Source organism: Lissotriton helveticus, chromosome 10, assembly GCF_964261635.1.
Source record: "Lissotriton helveticus chromosome 10, aLisHel1.1, whole genome shotgun sequence".
NCBI lineage: Eukaryota > Metazoa > Chordata > Amphibia > Caudata > Salamandridae > Lissotriton > Lissotriton helveticus.
In genome coordinates this window covers 881,217,987-881,244,557 of record NC_136071.1, presented here as the reverse complement: position 1 = coordinate 881,244,557, position 26,571 = coordinate 881,217,987, and the positions used below count along the sequence as shown (strand labels likewise).

At 48.1% G+C, this 26,571-nt stretch overlaps 1 protein-coding gene across 1 annotated transcript in view; it reads right to left on the bottom strand.

The window, feature by feature from the left end:
- MYRIP (myosin VIIA and Rab interacting protein) overlaps positions 1 to 26,571 on the bottom strand; it is a 1,796,584-nt gene that overhangs the window by 917,472 nt on the left and 852,541 nt on the right. The gene's annotated exons all lie outside the window — the stretch shown is intronic.

Below are 26,571 nucleotides of genomic sequence, written 5' to 3'. Positions count from 1 at the left end.
ACATGCTGCAGGTACTTGCACGTAAGTACTGCCCCCAGTGGGCCGTGCCTGCAGCTTCACTTCCCATTCCCCGATGTCTTCGTGAAAATAAAAAAGCAGCATTCCTGTGTCCTACCATCCAGCCAACAAATCCCACAACGCATCTGGGCGCACAACCTCAAAGTAAGTACTGGAAGATGCTGTTCGTGAAGTCACCAATTAACAGCTTGCGCCCGTTCAGTGATCCGCTGTATATATATATATATTCACTGAAAAAACCATAGGTTTCACACCAGTTATAGTTAGCTGAACATTTCACTCATACAAAACCATTGAAATTCCCACGTTATAGTTAGTTGGACTCACTATAACTCGCGCGCCCGCAATCCACTGCTCATGATGTCACATATTACATCATTCATGACATGGTCAGTGACATCACTGATGACATCTCAAATGACATCACTGATGACATCACTGATGGCATCATGCAGTGACTGTGTGTTTCTGTAAAGTTTAAATATGTTTTACATACTGCTGCGGTCGCTTGTGGGCTCGCTCTGAAATTTTAACTGTTGCTAATTTTAAAAACCTATTCCTTGCTGGTTCTCTTACCTTGTCGCCGCTGCCCCCTTACTCCAACCACCGCTCCCCTAGTCCCGGTCCGGCACGGCTGAGTGCCGCTTGTTTCGGAGGGCTGACGGGGTTGCGGCCGCCATCTTTGGAGGGGCAGAGAATTCCCTAGGATAGCGCTCTAGTCACCGCACATCTAGGCTACAAAAGCGACGCCCCATGCGCACGCGCAGCGGACGCGCTAGAACCTGGTGGCAGCTGGTTCGCGGCTGCTGCGGTCGCTTGTGGGCTCGCTCTGAAATTTTAACTGTTGCTAATTTTAAAAACCTATTCCTTGTTGGTTCTCTTACCTTGTCGCCGCTGCCCCCTTACTCCAACCACCGCTCCCCTAGCCCGGTCTGGCACGGCTGAGTGCCGCTTGTTCCGGAGGGCTGACGGGGTTGCGGCCGCCATCTTTGGAGGGGCAGAGTATTCCCTAGGATAGCGCTCTATTCACCGCGCACCTAGGCTACAAAAGCGACGCCCCATGCGCACGCGCAGCGGACGCGCGCTGCGGGTGCACTGGCGGCGCGCCAAAGGCAAGCCCGTCTGCGCCCGTCCGCGGCCGGCCGGGGCAAGGGGCACCTTAATATGCCCAAATTTTAACTTATTCCTCAGAGGAACTCTATCGCTATCAAGGCCCCGGGACCCTTAGCCTCAAATCTACGGCCACTATCACCAAACTTGGCCTCGCCCGGCCCTATCCCATTCCCCTCTCCCTACCTGTCTTGCCTCTTCCCCCATCCTTAACCCTTCCCCCCCTAGAACCCCGTCCGCCTTCGAGGCCAGCGTCCACTATTTCGGCTTTTCTCCTAAACACTAGATCAGCAGTTAAACACCACCTTGAACTCTTTGTGTTTCTCGACTCCCACAAACCTGATCTTCTATTTCTGACAGAAACTTGGTTCTGCCCAGACTCTCTCCCCAATATTCTCGCATCCTTACCCTCCTCCTACTACGCTCTGCGGGCCGATCGGCCGTTAGGCAAGGCAGGTGGAGGTGTCGCTTTGATTGTCTGCTCGGACCTTCATTTCCAAACACTCTCCTCTCCGACCATCATGGGAGTTGACTGTCTAGTGATGCGATCTTCCTCTTTACAAATCCCCATCACTTGTGTCCTTGCCTACCGCCCACCCCACCCTACCCCCCACTTAGTTGCCGAGTTTCAGGAACTGCTTGCCACTCTAGCAGTTAATAATTCCTCAGTTCTAGTCCTTGGCGATTTTAACTTCTGGCCATTTGACCCCGCGGAAGACGCTGTCTCTAGAGACTTTACTGACCTCCTTCACAGTTTAAATTTTATTTCACATGTGTCTGCCCCCACCCACATTAAGGGGCACATCCTAGACCAAATCTGGTCATTGAATATTCCGGTCTCTCCCCTTACTATCACACCCTGTCTCTGGTCCGACCACTTTTTCATCTAGTTCTCCCATAGATCTTAACTTGACCAAACGCCCCCCCCGCCCCCTCCCTAAGAATGCTTGGGCTCGTAATTGGACTAAGACTGACATTCCTTCCCTCTGCCTCTCCCTTCAAGACTCTTATCCGGCCTTAGAGGAACTTTCCTCTTCATCCCAGTTAGCCGCTATCAACGTCTGGCTCTCCAGGTCATGTAGCCAAGTGGCCCCCTTGAAACGTGTCACAGTCAAACGTGCTCATAACGCCAACAAATGGTTTCCTCATGACCTCAAGGGAAAGAAGCTAGCCGCACGTCAAGCCGAACATGCCTGGAGGCGCGCTTACTGCCCAATACTAAAAACTCATTATTCTTTCACGTTTAATGCATACAAAAGGGCAATTCTTTCAGCCAAGATTAATTATTTTTCTGACAAAATACTTTCAGCTGAAAATCAGCCTACAGAAATTTTCTCTACCGTCCATGAGCTGGCCTTGTCAGACAGAACTTCCCTTAAACCTCCCCCCTCCCAAGCCCTCTCTGATTCCCTAAACAATTTTTTCGTTGAGAAAATGGCAGCCATCAAGGCCAATATACCTCCACCTCCTCCTTCCCCTCCTGCCCGACCCCCCCCCAATAGGTTTCATCTAGATCACATACCCCCACTGACCAGAGAAACTCTATCTTCTCTGTTGGTCCGTGTCAAATCTGGTTCCCCCTCCGATGTTTGCCCAGCTCCTGTACTGAGAGAAATTTTCCTAGCCTGCCCTATCCACCCCTTGGCATTCCTTAATGATTACCTCAGCAACGGCTCTGTCCCTGATCTTCACAAAGCGGCAATAATCATTCCCATCCTGAAAAAACCCGGTGCTGACCCATCCTCTGTTTCCAATTACCGCCCTATTTCCCTTCTCCCTTACCTGGGAAAAATCTTGGAATGCCACATCTCCTCTGCCCTCAGCTCTTTTGTGGAGGACAGGGGCTGTTTGGCCCCCTGTCAGGCTGGATTTCGCCTGCTCCACTCCACCGAGAAGGTCGTGGTTTCAGGCCTGGACAGACTCAGGGAGGGGATGGATATAAACCAGCCCCAAGCCTTGGTCCTCCTAGATCTGTCCGCTTCCTTCGACACGGTTGACCATTCCATTCTTCTTACCCGTGTCAAGGCAGCGGGCATCAGTGGGCCTCCTCTGGCTTGGCTTACCTCCTTTCTGATGGACCGCACCCAGGCTGTTCATCTAGAAGGGTTTTCTCCTCCCCCACGCAAGGTGCAGTGCGGTGTCCATCAAGGTTCCTCCCTCTCCCCCCTTTTATTTAACCTGTACATCTTCCCCCTTATTTTTGCTTTACAGCAACTGGAGGTCACTGTTTTTAATTATGCAGATGACCTCCAGTTGATCTTTAACCTCTCCCACTCCCCTGAGTCTATCCATAACTTTCAATCAGTTATGATTTTCATCAGGGACTGGATGAACTTCAACCACCTTAAACTTAACCCAGACAAAACTGAGTTGGTTCTTACGGGTGGTACATCCAGTCCCTGGACTCCCACGTTTTGGCCCTCCTCACTTGGTCCCCCCCTCACCTTCCCATTCAGTTAAAACACTTGGGATCACGTTAAACCAACATCTTACCTGCACTCCCAGATTAGTATGGTGGTATCCTCCTGTTTTTTTACCCTCCGCACTATCAGGAAAATTTCCAGATTCTTCTCCCCTTCTGCTCTAAAACTCATCATGATGGCAATCATGGTTAGACTATGGTAATATCCTGTATAATAGTGTTCCGGCCTACGCCCTATGACGCCTTCAGCTGGTCCAGGACCAAGCTGCTCGCCTTATTCATGGTCTCCCTAAACTGCATCATGCTACCCCTGTATTGAAGAACTTGCACTGGCTGCCCATTAGGGAGCGGGCCCTCTTTAAACTTGGCTGCACCATGTTTCAGGCCCGAGCCGGAACTGCTCCAGCCTTTATAAATTCGCAATTACAAGCTACATCCGGCCAGAGAACTCCGCTCCTCCACCCAGTCCCTCCTTTCCGTTCCTCGTTTCAGGAAGAAGAGGATGGGGGGGGGGGCGAAATTTGCTGTTCTTGGTCCCACCTTCTGGAACTCTCTCCCCCTCACCCTCAGATCTATTCCCTTGTACCCTGACTTCCGCAAGGCACTTAAAACTTATCTCTTCCTGCAAGCCTTTTCATTTTAAAATTTCCTGCACCCCCTTACCTAGGTTCTAATGTTTCCCAGCGCCAAGAAACCGCTAGGTATATGTGCGCTTTACAAATGTTTTTAAATTCAAATTCAAATTCAAGAATAAGTGGGTGTATAAGTGTCTGGATGAAGGATTTAGTTGGTGCGCGATTGACTGCATGAGTGAGTGATTAAATGTGTCTTACTGAATGCATGGGTTAGTGACTAAACTGTCTGAATGTGTGCATTAGTATGTCTGTTGTTGTGTAAGCTGCTGCATGTGTTGATCAATACCTATATGAGTGGCTATATGGGTTATTGATTGGTTGCGTAAGTATTTGTATGTGAGTATGAGTGTGTGTGGGTGGCTGTGAGGTGTGTGACTCTGTGCATAGATGTGTGACCAGTTGATTTACTAGGTGTATGGGTTCAAGAGTGCATGTGGAAACAGCTGTATGGGCGGTTGACTGTGTGCATGACTGTGTGGGTGAGTGAATGGATATCTCAGTGCTACATGTCCAAGAAAGTACATATGTAAAACACAGTGTTTGTGAGAGTTGGCATACATGAATGACTGTACATGAGAGCCAGTGATTGTGTGAGTGGCTGTATGGATCAATGTGTACTTGTATCAGTGATTGTATAAGAAAGTAAGTATGTGTTAGTATATGTTTTTATTTTTGAGGTGTTGTTTGTATAACTGTATAGATTAGGAAATGGGAGTGTGATTGATTCTTTGCATGACTGACTAGGACTGTGAGTAACTCCATGGATGAGTGGCAGTGTGTGAGTGTCTGTATAGGCGTATGAGTGCATATGATAGTGTTGTATTGATGAGTGTCTGTATGTATGAGTGATTGTATGGGTGAATGAGTGGATGTGTGTGTAGACCTAGGAATCAGTGAGTGCGTATTTAGGTACTGTTATTGGTGTGTCAACGGTTTCAGCAATGGTAGTTTGTATTTAACACTGGGTGTATCAAAGGTTAGATTAGAGTGTGAGGAGGTGCTGTCATCAGTGATGTCATTTGAGATGTCATCAGTGATGTCATCCATGATGTCACTGACCATGTCATGAATTATGTAATATGTGACATCATCAGCAGTGGATTGCGGGCGCGCGAGTTGAGTCCAACTAAATATATATGATGGGAATTTCAATGGTTTTGTATGAGTGAAATGTTCAGCTAACTATAACTGGTGTGAAACCTATGGTTTTTTCAGTGAATTTCAAAGGTTTTTTAAAAGCTAATTCCTAACTATAACGAGTTCGTAACCTATGGTTTTTAAAGTGAATTATTACGTTTTTTTAATAGCTGTTTCTTAATAACTATTAATTGTTATAGAAAAATTAAATGAAAAACGAGAACTGATGAAAAAACGACTGAAAACATATGAACAAAAGATTAAACAAAGGAAAGAAGAGAAATTTGATAGGGACGAACGGGATTATAGATTAGGCAGAGTACTGACTTTTGCGAAAAAATATGATAATCCCAGAAAAGAATTGCGCAAAACCAGGTCTGGACCAATAGCGGCGGTACCTGAAACTTCGGAATCAGAAGTAACGGCTGATGAAGATTCAACAGAAGATGGACAGGAAGAACCCTCTCCTTTTCACGAGGAATTCAAACTCATGCGAAAACAACAACTAGAAGGGGGCAGGGGCAAACCCCCAGAAAGAAGAGCAGCAAGAGGAAGACGAGGAGGGGGGCTTGGGGCCCAAAAAGTTCAAAGCTCACCTCCTGTAACTCGGAGCAAGAAGAATTTCAACAAACGGAATTAGAGAGAGAAGAGAATTTGACTATTATCAATCTAACGCCCAAAGTACTAACCAAGGAAGAGGAATCTATTCTAAAATTGGGTTTATCATTCTGTCCACAGAAAAATCTGGAATTCGCACAGACCAGAATAGATTTATTTAAATTCACGCGCAAATTAAAGCTCCACAAATTCTTCAAACTCAGACCTAATTTGGGGAAACCATTGACAGCTGAAGCCCAACTCGATGACACATCAATCTTTTCCTGTAAAGATCTAGGTGGTATTAGAACCGTGGAAGAACTAAGAATGGAAGTGGATGAAGAGAATGAAATGGATCTGAGAAACACTCAATTATTGGCAGAGTGGGATATACAACAGAAAGGGGGCATAAGTACGTTTAAACCGGCCTCGGGGTTTCTGCCTCCCACATCATCTGATGCTATAGATACCTTTTCGGATGCTGTAATCAAAGATCTTGCACGATTAAGACAAAATATCCAACATCAGGATAAATCAGGAAATTTTTCTAAAACACAAGTAAATGCATTAAATAAACTATGCGATGATTCTTCCCTGATTTGCAAACCTTCTGATAAAGGGGGAAACATTGTTTTGTTAACAAAAGAGCAATACGAAACGGAAGCTTTTCGTCAATTGAATGACATTACATGTTATATGAAAATCACGGATCGAGACTATCAACAGAGTATCACAGATTTTCATAATATGATCACGAAATGGTACAAGCAAGATATGCTTAATACAGATGAATATTTATTTCTCAGTTGTTTGAATCCCACAACTCCCACTTTCTACTACTTGCCAAAAGTACATAAGGACAAATTAAACCCTCCAGGCAGGCCGATTGTGGCCTCACAAGGCGGTCTTACAGAACATTTGTCAATGTACATTAATTCTTTTTTGTTTCCATATGTGATTACATTAAAGTCATATCTAAAAGATACCACACATTTTTTGAATTGCATAAATAAGATCGAATGGAAAGAGGGATATTGTATGTTGGTACTTGACATTGCTAGCTTATATACTAGTATAGCACATGTGGATGGTTTGAAAGCGATAAAGAGCTTGTTGGACACCCGTAAATTGAGATTTTACGATCACAACAAAATGTTAATGGAATTTTTAACATTTAGCCAAAATAACAACAATTTTTTGTTTAGTGGGCAGCTATTTAGACAACTACTGGGCGTGGCCATGGGTTCCTACTCCGCCCCCAGCTACGCAAATCTTTTCGTTGGCTGGTGGGAGGAGCAGGTGGCCTGGGCCGATACCAACCGAATGTGGAATGATAGAATCAAGGCATGGCATCGATACATCGATGATCTTTTTATCATATTCGATGGTTCAATAGATCAGGCTACATCATACGTGGGAGTATTGAATGACAGTGATGTCAATCTGAGATTCAGTGGGGAGATCAGTGTCTCCAGTGTAAACTACTTAGATCTCACTGTGTATGTAGAGGAGGGACAATTGCATACGAAATTGTTCCGGAAATCCATGTCCAAGAAAGTACATATGTAAAACACAGTGTTTGTGAGAGTTGGAATACATGAATGACTGTACATGAGAGCCAGTGATTGTGTGAGTGGCTGTATGGATCAATGTGTACTTGTATCAGTGATTGTATAAGAAAGTAAGTATGTGTTAGTATATGTTTTTTTTTTTTTTGAAAATATTTTATTGATCAAAAGCAGAGGTAGTATTTATCAAAGCAATCACAGTTACAATCTTGATGCAGAGCACGTTCATTACAGCAGTAAGTCACAAGCACATTTACAATATGACATTAGGCCTGGTCATTTTCATGTCTGTTGAGGGGGAAGTACACAATTCGCCTCTATAAGCATTCCATTTTCCCCATTTCTTATCCCAAACTCCAGGGCACCCTCTGACCTTATAAACCGTTTTCTCGGACAGCATGCACACATCCATAGCGGCCACCCATCTAATCAGGAGCGGTTTAGAAGGTGAGCCCCATTGCATGGCTATCTCACGCTTCAGTAAGAGGAAGCCCAGAGCCGTCCATTGTTGTTCTATTGCAGTTAGGTCTGTGGGGTCCCACACATTGAGAAGTGCACATTTAGGGACCAGGGGAACAGGTTTTCCTATTGCATCAGTCATTTTTTGGATGGCGCGTTTCCAGAGGTCCTGGACCGCTGGACATTCCCACAGAGTGTGGTAGAAGGTACCGGTTAGACCGCAGTTACGGAGACAGAGATCAGATGAACGTCTGCCTATTTTGGCCAGAAGAGGACCAGACATATATGTTCTGTGTAATATCTTTAATTGTATTAATCGGAATCTATGGTTGATAGCTGATTCACGCGGGGACATTAATGCTGATTGCCACTCAACCTCATCCAAGACCCCAATGTCGATCTGCCATTTATCACGGAGAAGAAGGAAACTGTTTGGCATGTTGTTGCATAATTTGCGATAAGTGCAGGATATCGCTTTGGCTTGAAGGGGTTCCGACAGGAGTCTGTCTTCGAGGGGCGAGGACTGTGGGAGTGAGGAGAGGTCCGGGATGTTGGTGAGTATAGCGTGTTTAATTTGGAGGTATCGGAAAGTCTCAGATTGTGCCAGGTCATACTGCCTGCCACCACCGACACCGTCGCCCCCCCAGCACCCCCGAGCGGCCCAGCCACTGCTGAGCCGCCCGCTCGCCACTTTTCCCGCCGCTGGCCCCCTGCGGCCCCGCCCACCACCGGCCCATTGGCCCAGCCGCTCGCCCAGCCCAGCAGACCCGCCCCCCGTCCCCCTTCTTATGACTCCCCCAGAGCGACCGCGCAGCGGACGCGCGCAGCGGATGCGCGCAGCGGGAGCACCGACTGAGCGCCGAAGGTGCGCCAAAGGTAAGCCCGTCTGCGCCCGTCCGTGCCTGGACCGCGCCCAGTGCCAGGACCCCTGGCCCTCGCAGACCCCAGCCCACCCGCCGGACGTACGACGCCGCCACCCTCAACACACTCAACACCGGCCGAATCCCGGGATGCTACCGAGCCACCCCGAGACGCACCCATGGACCCTTCTGCTGCAACGCCTGCAAGTTCACCTGCATCCGGACCTGCACTACTCCAGCACCGACCAAGACCAAGCCGAGCAACAGCAGAAGCCACCTGAACTGCATCCTGCTCAACACCCGCTCCGTCCACAGACACGCCGTCGAGCTCTGGAACCTGCTCGACACAACCTCACCAGACGTCGCCTTCCTCACGGAAACCTGGATGAACGCCTCTTCAGTGCCCGACATCGCCATCGCCATCCCAGACGGCTACAAGATCATCCGAAGGGACCGCATCAACAACACAGGAGGAGGCATCGCCATCATCCACAGGAACACCATCCGCATCTCGACCAACACCGACGACACCCTCGCACCCGCCGAGCACCTTCACTTCCAGGTCCACATCAACCCCAAGACCACCCTCAGAGGCACCCTCATCTACAGACCCCCGGGACCATGCACACAATTCAGCGAAGACATCGCCGACTTCATCAGCCCGCACGCACTCTGCTCCGCTGGCTACATCCTCCTCGGGGACCTCAACTTCCACCTGGAGAACAACAACGACCGCAACACCACCACCCTGCTGGACAACCTCGCAAACCTTGGACTCAAGCAGCTGGTCACCACCCCCACCCACTACGCCGGACACACACTCGACCCCGTCTTCTCATCCAGCAAGGACATCGCCTTCAGCCACGCCACCGGACTCCACTGGACGGATCACAGCTGCGTCCACTTCAGCTGCAGAAGGACCACGATCCACCACCACCAGCAACAGGTTGCACGCAGAAGCTGGAACAAGATCACAGCCGACCAACTCGCGACCTCCCTGAGCATGAACCCTCCCACCTGCACACCGAACCCAAGCCAGGCGGCCACCAACCTCACCAAGTGGATCAGCGACTGCGCAGACGACCTCGCCCCCCTGAGGACCCCGCCCAGCAGACCCGGCAGCAAGAAAGCCCCATGGTTCACCGACGAACTCAAGAACTCCAAGAAGAACTGCTGAGCCCTCGAGAGAACCTGGCGCAGAGACCCAACCCCGGACAACATGGCTGCCCTCAAGCTCGCCACCCGAAAGCACCACCAACTCATCCGCGCCACCAAGAAAACCGCATTTAAGGAACGACTGGACAACAACGCACACAACAGCAAGGAACTCTTCAACATCGTCAAAGAGCTCTCCAACCCCAACGCCGGAAACAACGACATCACCCCTTCGCAAGACCTCTGCAACTCCCTCGGCTCCTACTTCCACAACAAGATCGCGGACATACATAACAGCTTCAGCACTCAACCGACGCACGCCACGACCGAACCCCCGCCCTCCACCACCACCCTCCGCGCCTGGACTCCGATCAACACCGAAGACACCATCCGCACGATGAACTCCATCCACTCCGGATCTCCAACCGACCCCTGCCCTCACCACGTCTTCAACAAGGCCGACGCTGTCATCGCACCCCACCTGCGGGACATCATCAACACCTCCTTCGACACCGCTATCTTCCCGGAGAGCTGGAAGCACGCCGAACTCAGCGCCCTACTCAAGAAGCCATCAGCCGACCCCACCGACCTCAAGAACTACCGCCCCATCTCGCTGCTCCCGTTTCCTGCAAAAGTCATTGAGAAGACCGTCAACAAGCAGCTGGCCGCCTTCCTCGAGACGAACGGATCCCTCGACCCCTCGCAGTCTGGCTTCCGGGCAAACCACAGCACCGAGACCGCCCTGATTGCAGCCACCGATGACATCCGTGCCCTGCTCGACAACGGAGAAACAGCGGCCCTCATCCTCCTAGACCTCTCCGCGGCCTTCGACACTGTCTGCCACCGTACCCTAGTACAGCGCCTCAGCAACGTCGGAGTCCAGGAGAAGGCACTGGAGTGGATAATCTCCTTCCTCGCCGGAAGAACACAGAGAGTCCGTCTACCACCGTTCAGATCGAAAGCCACCGCTCAGTCCAACCCTCTTCAACATCTACATGGGCCCACTCGCAGACATCGCACGCCAGCACAACCTCAACATCATCTCCTATGCCGACGACACCCAGCTGATCCTCTCCCTCACCAACGACCCCGCCACCGCCAGAGACAACCTACACAAAGGGATGAAAGAGGTAGCCGAATGGATGAAGAACAGCCGCCTGAAACTGAACTCGGACAAGACGGAAGTCCTCATCCTGGGATCCTCACCCTCCGCCTGGGACGACTCCTGGTGGCCCCCCGCCCTGGGCAGCGCACCCCAACCAACAGACCACGCACGCAACCTGGGCTTCATCCTGGACTCCTCCCTCTCCATGACCAGACAAGTCAACGCCGTCTCCTCGTCGTGCTTCAACATCCTGCGCATGCTACGTAAGATCTTCCGGTGGATCTCCACCGAGACCAGGAAGACGGTCATCCAGGCCCTCGTCACCAGCCGTCTGGACTACGGCAACTCCCTCTACGCCGGTACCACCGCCAAACTCCAGAAGAGGCTCCAGCGGATCCAGAACGCCTCAGCACGTCTCATCCTGGACATCCCCCGTCGCAGCCACATCTCCGGACACCTGAGAGACCTGCACTGGCTCCCGGTCAACAAGAGAATCACCTTCCGACTCCTCACACACGCACACAAAGCCCTACACAACCAAGGCCCGGGATACCTCAACAGCCGCCTCAACTTCTACGCTCCCAAACGCCAGCTTTGATCGACCGGCCACGCCCTCGCCGCCGTCCCCCGCATCCGAAGAGCCACCACAGGAGGACGGTCCTTCTCCTACCTCGCCGCCAAGACATGGAACTCCCTCCCGACCCACCTCCGCCGGACCCAGGACCACCTCGCCTTCAGGAAGCAACTCAAGACCTGGCTGTTCGAGCAGTAGCGGACCCCCCCTCCCTAGCGCCTTGAGACCCTTTGGGTGAGTAGTGCGCTATATAAATGCTGTGATTGATTGATTGATTGATTGATTGCTTCGTAGTTCTTCAAACGTCAACAATTTGCCCTTGCGAAGCATGTCGCCTATAGTGGATATGCCAATGGTGTCCCATTTATCGAAGCCTCGATAATGACATAGGGTGCCTAACTTGTATGAGGTCGAAAGTGGGGTGGACAACGTGAGGGTGTCGGTCCATCCAAGTCGCTTGTTCGCACGATGCCAAATAGATAAAGTATGGGACATCGGGCCCAAATATCGGGTTCGGGAATGCTTGCCGTACAGAGCTTCGAGGTAACCACCGCGGCCCATCTGGTATCTCTCCAAATGAAAAGCAGGGTTCGAGGGCGAACCGTAGATCCATAAATTGGTGGCAACCAATTGAGCGGCCCAATAGTAGAGGCGGACATTGGGGAGGGCGATACCACCATCATACCACCCCTGCGTGAGTGAGATGAGAGCAATGCGGGGAGAACCGCCATCCCATAGGAGGAGGCGGAGGTCTCCTTCAAGTGAGTTGAAATAGGAGTCAGCTACTGGAAATGGGCAATTTTGTAGGGCATACAAAAATCGAGGGAGTGCTAGCATTTTAAAGAGGGCTGCCCTGCCCGGGAGAGAGAGGGGGAGTGTCCTCCAATGCGAGATGTCGGTATGGAGTCTCTGGAGTGGGCCTTTTAGGTTGCGGTCATGAAATATTTGGGGGTCTGGGGTGACAAAGATTCCCAGATACTTAAATCCGTCCAGAGCGATTTCAATCGAATAGCCTCGTGGGAGGGGTGGGGGTGAGCCATGTAAAACATAGAGTACCGACTTAGACCAATTAATAGAAAAGCCCGAGTATTTGCCGAAGTTGGTGATAACATGTAGCAGACTATTAAGGGAGGACCTGGGGGAGGAGACATACACAAGGATGTCGTCCGCGTACAGCGAGATCTTGTCGACCGTGTCCGCGTTCCATTGAAGGCCACGGATAGAATTGTCGGTTCTAATCCAATGGGCCAGGGGTTCAAGGGTGAGTGCAAGCAACAGAGGGGACAGGGGGCACCCTTGTCTTGTGCCTCTGTGTAAGGGAAAGCGTCTGGACGTGTGTCCGTTGACGTAGACCTGACCCCAGAGGTTGGTGTATAGTAGTCGAACCCATTGTATGAATTTGGGACCAAAGCCATAGCGGAGTAGTACCTCAAAGAGGTACGACCATTCGATAGAGTCAAAGGCAAGTGTTGCGTCTAGGGAAAGAATAGCCGCGTCCTCTCGAAGGTGTGGGATCCTGCTCATGACATTGTGGACTCGACGGAGGTTGAGCGCAGTATTGCGGCCTGGCAAGAAGCCCGACTGGTCTTCGTGTATCAAGGCGGGGAGGACTGTCATGAGCCTGGTGGCGAGGAGCTTAGCGAGGACTTTTACTTCGGCGTTGATAAGAGAGATTGGTCGGTAGGAGCTGCAGTCAGCAGCCGGTTTATTGGGTTTGCGAATGACAACTATTGATGCCAACCGTTGGTCTAGCGGCAGGCATCCAACGTCGCGGCTTTCTTCAAACATTGCTTTGAGGTGTGGGAGAATCTCTCCCGCCATGCCCTTCAGGAACTCAATTGGGACACCACTGGGGCCCATAGCTTTGCCCGATTGGATGGCGAACAGGGCATTACCAATTTCCTCTGCCGTGAAGTCTCCTTCCAGCTCCTGCATGTCGGACTCGGAAAGGGTGGGAAGTCTCATTTCGGCTAGGAGTAGCTTTGATTCCGCAGCATTGTAGTGAGCTCTGGCTGTATAAACCCCTTCTAAGTGAGTGGCAAAGGCCTCCGCTATATCATCCGGATCCGTGACAGTAGACTGATCTGGCAGGGTCAGTTCTGGGATCCAACGAGATCCCTGCTCACGCTTCTTGAGCCATGCGAGCATTTTACCAGCTCTGTCTCCCAGTTCGTAAACACGATGTCGGGTTTTCAAGAGCTTGGCTTGCGCTTTTTCAAGAGCCAATGCTTTATATTCTAGTTGTTTCGTGCGGAGGCGGGCCGCTGTCTCGTCCGTGGGGCTTGTGTTGTGGAGAGATTCTAGGGTGATAAGGTCTGTTTCTACTTGTATCAAGTGTTCGTTTTGTTTGTGGATGTAGCCAGATTTGAGGGCTAAAGCCTTACCTTTGATCACTGCCTTGTACGCTTCCCACAATGTTACGGCCGAAGTGACGGAGCCCACGTTTTCGGCGAAATAGTATTCGGTATGCTCCAGCAGGCAATCTTTAATGTCAGGGATTTTTTAGAGCCAGGGCGTGATGATTATGGGGCCGCGTGCCCTTTGACGGTGGTATGTGAATTGTACAGTGAGTGGGGAATGGTCGGAGATCCCTCTGGGGAGCCCTTCTGGGTGATGAAAAAACTCCAGATCAGTAGTGGGAGAGAATAGATAGTCTATACGAGAGCTGCTGTTATGGGCATTGGAGTAGTGTGTAAAGTATGAGGTAGTCGGGTGGGACAGGCGCCATAGGTCTTCGAGCCCCATTGTTTGTGCAAAGTCAGAGAGGTCCGAACTCAACTTGTGTGAGGGACGCTGGGGGTGCCGATCTTGGGCATCATTCATCGTCATGTTGAAATCGCCTCCAATAAGCAAGGGTCCCTGTGGGAGATCAAGCATCAGGCGCTGCAGGGTTTGCAGTGCGGCTGTGCCAAGGGCTGGTGGAATGTAGACTGAAATGATATTTAGTGGTCTGCCCTCCCAGCACGCCTCCAACACAGCGAAGAGACCCAGGGGGTCGGCCCACGTCTTGGAGCACGACAGGGCTACATTCTTTCGAACCAGGATACCGGTCCCTCTAGACCCAGTGGTGAAGCCTGCGTGTACGAGCAATTTATAGCCCCCCCGGTGTAGTGCTTGTCACGCGTTGCCCATTAGATGTGTTTCCTGGAGGAGAACTAGGTCTGGAGAATGGCGTTTGAGATATTGTATGACCACTCCTCTTTTTATTTTATTGCCAAGGCCATGAACGTTCCAGGTCATGACGGTGAGGGACGTTGTCATCGGGGATGTCATGGTGGCTTAAAGGAGTGAGATTGTGCTCGGATCCATGGTTTGTGGTGCAATGAGTATAGCTTGTATGGAATGATTCTCAAGGAGGGGGGTACGGTGGAGTATTTGCAATGCCCAGGATATCCAAGCCCTGGGCAATAAGTGTACCGAGATAGCGTATGGCAATTTGTAGCTGGGTTAGCGCTTAAGGAGTCGCAGTAGGTAGCGCGTGAGGCTGTGACCTGCTCTGTGACACGCTCCGCGATCAAGAATCCTCTGCAGTGTGTGAACAAAAGCAAACACAAAAACAGAAACCATATCGATTTCTTCATTAACTTCCCAACAACCCCCATCCCTCCCAGACCCACCCCCTGTACCAGTTCCCCCCTGTCAACCCCCCTCCCTGCCCCCCTGCCCGCGGACTTGAAACTATCCACTCCCCAACTAGGCAGAGTGCCTGTCGTCCACCCCAACATTGATGAGGTGCGTGGAGAGCCGAAGGTGCCCTCGACAGCTGTCAACAGGATGATATCATCTAGTGCAATTAGAAATAACAAAAATAGCAATGACATTCACATAGTAGAAGTTATTAACAATATGTAGGCCCAGGTCAGCCCCACGCCCAGGGTATTGCAGATCAATTCGAGCGAGGGATAACGTCTGAGTGCCCCGCTCAGAATATCTGGATAGTGTTTAACAATTAACGTGAAAAGGATAAGCAGCGTCCATGTCAGTTCACATCCCCACTGGAGCACATCGTTTGTCCCCTCTTCATGTGTGATAAACGACTTCCGGGGCCAAAATCCGCCCCCCTTGTAAGGGTCTTAGGGGAGTAAGTCTACCCACCCGACAGAAGTCAGTTAGAACAGTAACATTTGAAGGCCATTTGGAGAGAACAGGCAGAGCTACCCATTACAAGAAGAAAACAGCAAAAGGATACATATGGTCAAGGCGTGTCACCAGCAGGAGGTGAACTATTGTCCAGGTCAAAGGGTCAATGAGTCACTTGTTTCGGTTCCGTCTGAGGGCTAAACCAGCGAGAATAGCACCGCCAGGAAGGCAGAATATGGTGGCCGAGGGCCGTCCCGACGAACTTGGAAAATCCCAGTAGCAGAGGTATCATGATGGATCTATTCACTGTTCCTCCAGCGCCGTGTCTGTGAACAGGTCTTGACTTTCCAGTGGCGCCACCTCGTCAGTGCGCTCAGCGGATTTCCTGTGCCGACTCTGATTGGTTGACGGCCGACGCCATCCCTCGAGCCAGTCCCATACTTCAGCGGGAGATTCAAAGAACCAGGTCTTGCCTTCTGATTCGATACGGAGCTTGGCAGGAAATAACATGGAGTATTTAATGGATTGTGCACGGAGTGCCTTCTTTACTTCCAGGAAGCTGCGGCGGCGGGCTTGCACTTTCACGGTAAAGTCTGGGAAGATCGTGATCTGGGCATTGTCCATTCGTAAGGGCGGTCCCGCCCGCGCCGTCTGGAGGATAACATCTCGGTCACGGAAGTTGAACACACGGGCCACAATTGGGCGGGGGGGGGGCGCCCGTCTTCGGCTTACCCCCCGGGACTCTATGGGCCCTTTCTATGGAGAAATAGTTGGAGAGGTGCTTTGGTTGAAGGTGCTGCAGGACCAATTTCTCCACAAAGAGATCAGCAGCTGGCTCCTCAAGGCGTTCCGGAACCCCCAGGATGCGAAGATTGTTGCGCCGAGCGCGTCCTTCGTAATCATCAAGGAGCACCTCCATTTGGTGCTGTTGTTTCTGAAGTTGAGCCACCTGCTGTTGCAGTGTAGAGGTATCATCGACAAGCGCCAGGGTTTTGGTTTCGATATCTTTCACTTTAGAGTCCATTTTTCGAAGGTCCGCTCGTAGCAATGTCACCTCCACGTTTACCGAGTCGATGCGGGTTTCCAGTGAGGAGCGGACCCCTGCAATTGCCTCCATGACATCTTCCAGGGTAGGGGAAGGTCTCAATTGCGGTGGGGGGGTCGCCGCCTGAAGGGTAGGGTCTGGAGCTGTGTCTTTGCGTTCCCCCTTGGAGCCCCACGATAACTTGTTAAGTTGCCTCTGGGTGGACGGCCGATTTCCTTTGTTGGAGGCCATCTTGTAACTGGGCCCAACAGGGGGTTACGAAGGTGGAAGCGTGTGAGGTGTAATCACTGGAGGAAGAAAAAGGGGGAGGAGCTTGCGTTGTGAGCTGGGGAGGGACAGGTAGTGTATCTCACGTCTCTGTGGTCCCAGTCCTGGGGGGGGAGGGGGGAGGGGCGGGCGTGATTTACCAGGCCCCAGGTGGAGATGAACACAGAAAGTCGTTTAATGGCAAGGAGCGGGGCTCCGGAGGACCCACTCACCGCGAGGCCAGCCAGCAGGATGCAGGGCAGGAGCAAGTGTCTCTTCGGGTAGTTGAATGTCTCTGGGGAAGACGAGCACTACAGCGACACTCTTGCTGGGCGTCTCCAGTGGAGCGGGCACACTCAGGCGGAAGGTGCAGCAGGTGGGCTGAAGGTGCGAGCGTCTGGTGCAGCGCGTTCCAACGGGCCCCAGGTAGTGTGTCGAGGCTTCGGAGTGGGCCCCACTGGTGTGCAGCCTCCTCTGTTGGGGTACCGTAAGAGTGAGTAGTGGGCTGTCAGATACAGCTGGGGGCCCAGGCGATCCGTTTCGGGGCTGGAGGAATCAGGAGCCGCAGCTGCAGGATAAGGGTCTCCGGCAGTAGGCCCAGAGCCGGGGACTCGCCCAGACGCCGGAGCCGGGTGGGTGGGGGAGGCCGTTGTGTGCCGCACCGCTCAGCGCCCGTGTAAGCCACCGACACGTGGATGGGCTGTAACGACGGGGGATCGCCGCCCGGAGACTCGACTGGGCAATTCGCGAGCGGCGAGAGCCTGCCGGTGTGTGGGGCGGCCTTGGAGCGCTACGCGAAATACCGGATGGTTGCGGCCGCCATCTTGGGCCGATGAGGTCGGATCGCCGGGATTCAATCGTGGCAGCTAGGGGGATCCAGCGGGCATCCGGAATCCAGCGGGCGCTCCCAGAGAAGCAGTGTCGCAGCCCGAGTCGACCCTGGGCATGGAGCAGGCACTAGTGAGGGTCTGGAGGCAGGTTAGCTGTATGGGCAGAGGAGCCGCCTTAGAGTGCGACCATATCCTCCGGATGCAAGCCACGCCCCACATATGTTTTTATTTTTGAGGTGTTGTTTGTATAACTGTATAGATTAGGAAATGGGAGTGTGATTGATTCTTTGCATGACTGACTAGGTGAGTGAGTAACTCCATGGATGAGTGGCAGTGTGTGAGTGTCTGTATAGGTGTATGAGTGCATATGATAGTGTTGTATTGATGAGTGTCTGTATGTATGAGTGATTGTATGGGTGAATGAGTGGATGTGTGTGTAGACCTAGGAATCAGTGAGTGCGTATTTAGGTACTGTTATTGGTGTGTCAATGGTTTCAGCAATGGTAGTTTGTATTTAACACTGGGTGTATCAAAGGTTAGATTAGAGTGTGAGGAGGTGCTGTCATCAGTGATGTCATTTGAGATGTCATCAGTGATGTCATCCATGATGTCACTGACCATGTCATGAATGATGTAATATGTGACATCATCAGCAGTGGATTGCGGGTGCGCGAGTTGAGTCCAACTAAATATAACGTGGGAATTTCAATGGTTTTGTATGAGTGAAATGTTCAGCTAACTATAACCGGTGTGAACCTCAGTGAATTTCAAAGGTTTTTTAAAAGCTAATTCCTAACTATAACGAGTTCGTAACCTATGGTTTTTAAAGTGAATTATTAATAGCTGTTTCTTAATAACTATTAATTATTATAGAAAAAATAAATGAAAAACGAGAACTGATGAAAAAACGACTGAAAACATATGAACAAAAGATTAAACAAAGGAAAGAAGAGAAATTTGATAGGGACGAACGGGATTATAGATTAGGCAGAGTACTGACTTTTGCGAAAAAATATGATAATCCCAGAAAAGAATTGCGCAAAACCAGGTCTGGACCAATAGCGGCGGTACCTGAAACTTCGGAATCAGAAGTAACGGCTGATGAAGATTCAACAGAAGATGGACAGGAAGAACCCTCTCCTTTTCACGAGGAATTCAAACTCATGCGAAAACAACAACTAGAAGGGGGCAGGGGCAAACCTCCAGAAAGAAGAGCAGCAAGAGGAAGACGAGGAGGGGGGCTGGGGGCCCAAAAAGTTCAAAGCTCACCTCCTGTAACTCGGAGCAAGAAGAATTTCAACAAACGGAATTAGAGAGAGAAGAGAATTCGACTATTATCAATCTAACGCCCAAAGTACTAACCAAGGAAGAGGAATCTATTCTAAAATTGGGTTTATCATTCTGTCCACAGAAAAATCTGGAATTCGCACAGACCAGAATAGATTTATTTAAATTCACGCGCAAATTAAAGCTCCACAAATTTTTCAAACTCAAACCTAATTTGGGGAAACCATTGACAGCTGAAGCCCAACTCGATGACACATCAATCTTTTCCTGTAAAGATATAGGTGGTATTAGAACCATGGAAGAACTAAGAATGGAAGTGGATGAAGAGAATGAAATGGATCTGAGAAACACTCAATTATTGGCAGAGTGGGATATACAACAGAAAGGGGGCATAAGTACGTTTAAACCGGCGTCGGGGTTTCTGCCTCCCACATCGTCTGATGCTATAGATACCTTTTCGGATGCAGTAATCAAAGATCTTGCACGATTAAGACAAAATATCCAACATCAGGATAAATCGGGAAATTTTTCTAAAACACAAGTAAATGCATTAAATAAACTATGCGATGATTCTCCCCTGATTTGCAAACCTTCTGATGAAGGGGGAAACATTGTTTTGTTAACAAAAGAGCAATACGAAACGGAAGCTTTTCGTCAATTGAATGACATTACATGTTACATGAAAATCACTGATCGAGACTATCAACAGAGTATCACAGATTTTCATAATATGATCACGAAATGGTACAAGCAAGATATGCTTAATACAGATGAATATTTATTTCTCAGTTGTTTGAATCCCACAACTCCCACTTTCTACTACTTGCCAAAAGTACATAAGGACAAATTAAACCCTCCAGGCAGGCCGATTGTGGCCTCACAAGGCGGTCTTACAGAACATTTGTCAATGTACATTAATTCTTTTTTGTTTCCATATGTGATTACATTAAAGTCATATCTAAAAGATACCACACATTTTTTGAATTGCATAAATAAGATCGAATGGAAAGAGGGATATTGTATGTTGGTACTTGACATTGCTAGCTTATATACTAGTATAGCACATGTGGATGGTTTGAAAGCGATAAAGAGCTTTTTGGACACCCGTAAATTGAGATTTTACGCTCACAACAAAATGTTAATGGAATTTTTAACATTTAGCCTCAATAACAACAATTTTTTGTTTAGTGGGCAGCTATTTAGACAACTACTGGGCGTGGCCATGGGTTCCTGCTCCGCCCCCAGCTACGCGAATCTTTTCGTTGGCTGGTGGGAGGAGCAGGTGGCCTGGGCCGATAACAACCGAATGTGGAATGATAGAATCAAGGCATGGCATCGATACATCGATGATCTTTTTATCATATTCAATGGTTCAATAGATCAGGCTACATCATACGTGGAAGTATTGAATGACAATGATGTCAATCTGAGATTCAGTGGGGAGATCAGTGTCTCCAGTGTAAACTACTTAGATCTCACTGTGTATGTAGAGGAGGGACAATTGCATACGAAATTGTTCCAGAAATCCACGGCAGGCAATTCCACTCTATATGCCACTAGTAATCATCCAACTAAACTGAAAAACAGCATCCCATATGGTGAACTATTGAGGCTGAAAAGAAATAATTCTAGTGATGGAGAATTCCAGAAGGCGGCCAAACAATGCGTAGATCGCTTCAAAATAAGAGGGTACAGTGAAGGGGTATTGAACAATGCCTTAACAAGAGTCAATAATCAGGTCAGGAGTGATTTACTAAAGGCACAGGACAGAGCCAAAGATGGGAAGGCAACCTTTAGACTAATCACGACATTCTCTGACAATGCTGGAGAACTGAAAAGAATACTCGTAAGAATTGGAATATCTTGTTAACTGATCAGATTCTTAAGGAAGAATTACCTCCGAATCCGCTAGTCACCTTTAGAAAAGCTAAGGCGCTAAAAGACCATCTAGTGCATAGCCATCATGCCACAAAACCGAATACTATGAAAATGCCACAGTTAAATGGTTTTTACCCCTGTGGCCGGTGCAAGGCATGTAAAATCAGCAAACGTACCTTAACATACAAGATACCAGGTCTTAGAACACCTAAAAAGATCAGCAAATTCCTCACTTGTTCTACGCCATATGCAATATACTGTCTGATATGCCCTTGTGGGCTGAGATACATCGGCAGTACTATTAATCCAGTCAAGCTGCGTATTTTAGAGCACATGCGGGCTATTAACAACATAGACGAGGCATATCCAGTCGCGAGACATTTTAATAAAGTACATGGGCACGACAGGGACCTGTTGACCTATTTTTGTCTAGACAGTGTACCTATCCATCCAAGCGGCGGGGATCGCCTATTAAAGTTGAGACGGCTGGAATCACGTTATATAATAGACCTTCAAACTAAGAGCCCGACAGGTCTTAACATTAATGAGGAATTGGCAGTACATTTGGGATGAACAGGGTACAAGAATGAAATGTAATGTATACAGTATAAGAGTATGATGAGATATGGTATTCTCGTTTTTCAGATGATTTTTAACAAATAATTTGAATATGAATTGTGTTTGGGCCTTAGTACGTTGTTAATGATAAACCGTGAGTGTTAACATCTGGGAAAGTGGGACGGAGCCCATACAGGGCGTGATCAGATATAGACAAATGCAGTGAGTATAGTTTGCAAGTTGCCCATTCAGTGCATGGATATCCTTATATTCACTGCAGGCGCTTGATAAATATTGATACACCGCCTGAGATAAAGTAACAAATGTACTATCATGTATTTACGAGTATATGTACAATTTGCATGTTACAAGATGGCGATAAAAATGACTAAGAGTAGTCCTTTTTCTATGGTGATGATTTATACCCATGGTTTGTCGAATGTTTAAAAACTGCGAGACCGCAATGACAAAGGCTGATTGCCGAAACGCGTCTTGCGTGCGAAGGGTTCCAATAAAAATTGGTTGGATAACCCCCCCTTGTGAGTGCTGTTTCTTTATCGGATGAGTAAGATCTGGTGAAACTTGGGAGTAGTGATTTTGGAGCGGGTACACCCCGCTGAGCGAGCACCCGCTTTGGAGTGCAGCAGGCTGGTGTTTTTTGGAGCAAGGATATATATATATATATATATATATATATATATATATATATATATATATATATATATATATATATATATATATATATATATATATATATATATATATATATATATATATATATATTACCTACTGGCGGTCGCCAGTAGGTATATATAGTTAGGATTTTTTCTCTATGGGTTTTTTGAAAATTCTATGTCTAATAACTTTGGCGTTTGTGGACGGAATTGGCTGAAATTTTCAGGAAAATGGCACATTTTGTTTCTGAGCAGCCCTTGAAAATTTGGGGGGGGTTCGTCCAGTGGGGGCCGAGAAAAAAGGGGGGTCCCAAAACGTGTTTTTAACATTGAGTTTTCCATAGGGCGGTTGGCCTCACTTTTAGCCCGAACGGCTGAATGGATTTGCACGAAACTTGGCAAAATTGTAGGGACTGGTAGCCCGATGTGCCTTTTGTAGGTCTCAATATATGTGCTCCAGTGGATTTTGAGAAATTAACGTTTAAAAAAAGATATATATCTGTAACAGCGGACCGGTTAGCGCTCTGGTTCGCGGACTTTTCGCGCAACGGAGCTTTGTGAAGCGAAGCTGATTGGTTCTCCGGCGTCTGTCAACATTCCAAACAGTCCGTAGCGGCCGCCATCTTGTCTCTCGGTAGGATCGAGAGACAAGAGGAGGTCAAAACAAAGGGGGAAATAACTATAAGGGGGCATAGTAGATCCTCGCTGACCCCCTAGGTTTGATGTGGAGGTTTTAAAAGGGCCCCGCGGGGCAAAAAAAAAAAAAAATATATTAATTGAACGGCTGAATGGATTTGCACGAAACTTGGCAAAATATTAGGGACTGGTAGCCCGATGTGCCTTTGCTAGGTCTCAATATATGTGCTCCAGTGGATTTTGAGAAATTAACGTTCAAAAAAAGATATATATCTGTAACAGCGCTCCGCTTCGCGTAACGGAGGTTTGCGAAGCTGATTGGTCATTCTGTCACTGGGCTATAGTTGGGCTACATCTGGCTGATATTTGGGCTACATTTGTTTTTTTGTGTGTCTGGCGGCCATCTTTGGGCTACATTGGGCTACATTGGGCTTCATTGGGCTACATTCGGCTAATTAGCAAATAGCTCATCGCAAACTAGGAATGGTAAAGAATCGCTATTTATTCCTTAAAGTTCGCTATTTAGGAAATGCAAATAACTTTGATGATACATATGGCGGTTCATCTCTAACAAGATAAGAAGCATAGGGATAGATTTATGATGACTGGCGCATCACCAGGGATGTGTTAGTCATTCTGTGCCGCTGTTCCGTCACCTATGGTGTGCTGCATTTACAATGCGGCGCATCATGGGGCAAAAACAGCACAGATGCGTGATGTATGTGTGCCGTAAAGGTGGCGCATTGCTGGAGTTGTATCGCAAGTGTGATGAAGCTCCAGCAAGGGTCGGGGGTGCCCCTGTCGCAGGGTTTCTGTTCTCACACAGAACTGTGGACAGAGGATTGGAACCTCGGCGAATTAGGGTGTCCCAAAACTCACGTTAGTAATCAAAAACTATTTAGCAAGCTAGGTACAGTGTCACATTGGATATAACAAACTCTCAATGTTTAGACAATCCAGAATATGAACTTATAGTACCTCAGGATACGTGGAACTCATGAACAGTCGGTCGTTATATATTTCTTAGAAACCAGAACATGGAGTTAAGAAGAACACATGTGTATTTGAAATGTTTATTTACTAATGCCGTCTTCTCAGGCGTAGTACCTTAGATAATAAAAGTACACATATTATCAGTAGCAAAATTACCAGCATAGTTACTAGTACATAAAAAGCGAATGGTGACAGTATGTTAACATGCTGTAAATGAATAAGAGTTAGCAACACTTATAAGCAGCCGCGGGCCGTGGAGGGAGTTACGGTGGGGCAGGGAGGCGGGGAGGGGGAGGGGCAAGGTAGAGAGGGCTCCACCCTGCTTCTCCCCCTCCCCGCCTCCCTGCCCCATCGTAACTCCCTCCACGGCCCGCGGCTGCTTATATCTCACCCTCCCTAATACACATATTATATTATTTGCTAAGAAGGTCTCTTTGTGTTGGTTTAGGGCGTGTCCATACTTTAGTGTCTTAGATTTGAAGGAATCACATCAGCATACACCAGCTCTCTCTTCATGTGAACCGCATCAACTGTTGTGTATGTGTGTTCGGCAAAGCAATATAAAACCCGCCTCATGCCCAGAATTGGCAGAAGTTGCACTTATGTTATGAGTATGAAGTCGTGGAGATCAGACCTCATAACAATTCTGTATCGTGTTGTTCTTGAAACTTTAGCACTCGCTGTACAGATATAGTTTAACAAGTAAAGCAGATAGTAGACCAATAACATATTATTCTCATGTAAACCACGATGAACTACTAGGTGGAAAGCTAAAGCAACAACTAAGTGTCGTGTGCAGAAGTTGCAAAAAAGGAAAAATGGCGTTTAAACCGGTAATGAGCCCATGCTAACTTAACACGGTGTAAAGATATCCAGGACCTAGATGACACCTCCTCATGATCCGGAAACGAACTGAATAAGATAATAGAAGTGCCATCTCATGAGAGCAGATTGCAAGTTTATATGTGGACGGTCCGCAAGGTAAAGCATTAAAAACTAGGAAAATTCAATGCTAAAGAAAAATAAAACAGCCAAGTACTTTATCGAGTCTTAAGCCAATAGGCAAGGTAAATAATAAAAACTTGACAAATAAGTCAATGAATTGTCAATGAAATGCTAGTACTCAGCATATCAAACATGAAAAAGGTCTATGACATAACTGTGTATGCAAAATAAGCTGCAACAGCCTCCAATAGGAAGTCACCGTCTTCATCCGAAAACAGTTCAGCCATCCAATTTAAAAGCGGAAAAGAACATACGTGCTCTCCCAGCACCGGATCCTCTATCACCATCAGAGGACAGCTCGGTGGGTTTTCAAGAAAGCTGTGTTCCAAGAAAGACTGTGCTGCCGCCAGTAAATTCCAGGGACCAAGTAGTCCATGCATCAATGCCACAGCCATAATCCTTTCGCCAGGACAAATCAACTCGTGAGTAATGATAGGAGTCATCAGCTGATTAAAGTCGACGTCAGGAGAAACCGGTCCGCAGAGACACAAATCAATGGCCCAATCGAAATCACAGGTCAGGCAGTGAAATACAGGCTGGACACAGGTGAAGTAGGAGAACCGAAAAGATAATCCATATGCCGTGCTTAATATCGCCAACGGCATTGTGCCATAATATTCTAGCATGCGATTGCGGAACAGTGTCAGCAGCTGCAGGGTCGGAGGTTGCATAGGAGGGACATCCATATTTAAAAATGTAAAAAAGCACAAGAGCGTCCGCTGGTAATGCAAGTAAAAATGCAATCCACGAACCAGAGTGGAGAAAATGGAATGAAAGGGAGCAGGGATAACTCCAAAGATTTTCTCAAATGAAGTCACGAGACCACTGGTAACAACTTTAAAAAAAGTGTGCCAGGGATTTTGTGGAGGATGCGTTAAAGATAGTCGGAAACATGTTGCTGAAATTGAAAGGCAAACCTGTGTACGGGTGTTCGCTATGTGAAGTACGAAAGTTTCACGGGCCGAACTCAAGGCCACCTCTCTCTGAGACAAAAGAGCTCTTATTCTTGTCATGCCGTTGAAACGTGTCCCAAGGTTGGTATTTGTGGCCAGATTGAAAACTCCCTATGTTCATGTGTGGGAGGAAATAGAACATTTCTGCAGCAAATAACCCGTTCACTTACTGTTACGATAAAAGGAATACTTTTAATTAACTCAGAACAATCTTCATTATTGAGCATCAAATAACTACCATTTTCCAACAACTTGAACGTGGGGATGATAGCAGGAACTGGCGTGCCTTGCAACACGCAAGCCATATTTGGTCGGTGTTTGTTGCATGAATCGTGTAACTGTATGTGCCTACACATTAGTGAATGATCTGGCGTCTCAGTGCATTCCTCTCCATTCAGATAAACTTCTTGATCATCTTTGAAACATCTGTATGTGTATGGAAGCGACCAGACCTCATGAACAAAAGCACTACCTAAAGGTTCATAAAGACCTATTGGTATATATTTCATACAATTTGAAAACTTATATAAAGCAAAAGGCAGCGTTATTAAACCGTGGATAAGGCATGTTGCCAAAAAACCCGCAATCCTCTGCTGATGATGTCACTGAGCATGTCATGAATGATGTAATATGTGACATCATCAGTAGTGGATTATGGGTAATAGTATCTCTAGTTTACTCCCCTATAGCTGTCTTTCTTTTAACATAAGTGTGTGTTTCCTTCCCTTATACTTACTGTTTTTGGT